Genomic DNA, 2,409 nt, shown 5'->3' with positions numbered 1-2,409 from the left:
CGGGAGCCGCGGCCTCGCTTCCAGAAGCGCCTCACCGCACGGGAGCGGTGAAGGAAGGGGAGGCCAGGCCAGGCCAGGGCTCCTGAGAGGAAGGGCCGGGCCCTAGCCCCGCCCTCTGCTTGCCTGGCTTCGGGCGCCCGGCCCGGCCCGGCCCTCGGCGGCGAGCAGAGACCTCTCATTTCAGGCAGGGCGGGCCCAGGAAAGGGAGCGCGGGGCTGAACCCCGCCGGCCGTGCCTGCTGCCGGGAGAGGCCAGGGCCGCGCTGGGAGCTACCTGCTGGGGAGGCACGTTCAAACACGGCTCCTCGTTGACAGGGATTCCCCTTCCTACACCCAGTCTGGGCCCTTAGCCTGCTCTGATACTGCTGGCCGGGGGGAGCGGGGGCCAGGCTATAGCTTGATTTTAGTCAGGCTTTTGTCGCAATCTCACATGACATAATTAACTGACCAGGAAAACGTGGACTAGGTGAAATTACTATAAAATGGGTGTGTAACTGCTTGAAAGACCATACTCAAAGTGGAGTCATCACTGGTATGTTAACCCTAACTACAAGGAAACTCTTAAATGCCCGCCCCCCATCAACAGCCACTTAAAGTATCATCTTTAGCTGGAATTAGAAACTTTTAACATTTGATGTAAGGGTATTATGATAATAATGCAAATTTTTAGACCCCATGCAAAAAAACCCTGGCAGATTAAATTATTTTTCTGGTAATTGGCAAATCTTTAGAAAACCTGGCCAGGACTGTCAAATACTGGCCAGATGGTAACCCTACCTGCAGGGGTCAGGCCAGGGTCCAATACTATTCAATATTTTCATTAATGACTTGGATAGTGAAGTGGAGAGTATGCTAATGAAGTTTGCAGTGAGACAAAGCTGAGGGGTTGCAATCACTTTGGAGGATGCACTTAGAATTCAGAATGAACTTGCCAAATAGGTAATTGATCTGAACTGGGACCAGTGCTATTCAACATATTCACTAATGAGCTGTAAAAGGGGGTGAACAGGGCCATGGCAATGTTTTCAAATGACACAAGTATTCAAAAATTTTAAGTCCAAAGCTTACTGTAAAGAGTTACATGGGGAACTAACAAAACTGAGTGACTGGGCAACAGAATGGCAGACAAGCTTCAGCAATGACAAGTGCAAATAATCTCAATCTCTCTCCCTTTATATAAAATGATGGCTTCTAAATTAGCTGTTACCACTCTAGAAAGAGATCTTGGCGTTACTGTGGATAGTTCTCTGAAAACTTCAGCTGTGTGCAGCAGTGGTCAAAAGGGCTTACAGAATGTTAGGCGCTATTAGGAAAGGAATAGAAAAGAAGACATAATATCATAGCACCAATATTTAAATCCATGGTGCATCCACACCTTGAATACTGTATCTAGTTCTTGTCTCCATATCTCAAAAGGGATATAGTGGAACTGGAAAAGGTTCAGAGAAGGGCAACAAAGATGATCAATTCTATAGAATGGCTTCCATATCAGTAGAGCCTAAAATGATAGGGCTGTTAAGATTAGAAAAGAGATGATGAAGTGGACATATGACAGAACTCTATAAAATAATGAACAGTGTGGAAAAAGTGAATAGAGACATGTTACCCTTTCCTACAATACAAAAACCAGGGGTTAGGCAATGAAATTAATAGGCATCTGGTTTAATACAAACATAAGGAAGTACTTTTTCACATAAGACACAGTCAACCTGAAGAACTCATTGCCATGGGATGTTGTGATGGCTAAAAGTATAACTGGGTTCAAAAAAGAACTAGATAAGCTCATGAAGGATATGTCCAGCAACTAGCAATGGCGATTAGCCAAGAGGGTCAGGGATATAACTCCATGCTCAGTGTGACCCTAAACCTCTGAATGCCAGAAGGTGAAGACATGGGTGGATCTCTCCAAAATTGCCAGTCAGAGTCAGGATACTGTGCTATATGGACCATTGGTCTGATCCAGTATGGCAGTTCTTATGAAATCAACAAAATGACATTCAGTAAAGACAAGTGTAAAGTACTACCCTAAGGAAGGAAAAATCAAATGCACAACTACAAAATGGAATAACTGGCCAGGGTTAGTGCTGCTGAAGAGGATCTGAGGGTTATAGCAGCAAAGAGTCCTGTGGCATCTTATGGACTAACAGACGTATTGGAGCATGAGCTTTTGTGGGTGAATACCCACTTCGTCGGATGCTTTTACAGATCCAGACTAACACAGCTACCCCTCTGAGGGTTATAGTGGATCATAAATTGAATATGAGTCAGAAGTGTGATGAAGTTGCAAAAAGGACTAATATCAGTCTGGGGTCTATTAACAGGAGTATCATATATGAAACGCAGGAGGTAATTGTCCTATTCTAGTCAGCACTGGTGAAGCCTCAGCTGGAGTAGTGTATCCAATTCTGAG

The sequence above is a fragment of the Mauremys reevesii genome, linkage group 9, assembly GCF_016161935.1.
Source record: "Mauremys reevesii isolate NIE-2019 linkage group 9, ASM1616193v1, whole genome shotgun sequence".
Classification (NCBI taxonomy): Eukaryota; Metazoa; Chordata; order Testudines; family Geoemydidae; genus Mauremys; species Mauremys reevesii.
Note: the sequence above shows the minus strand (reverse complement) of the source record.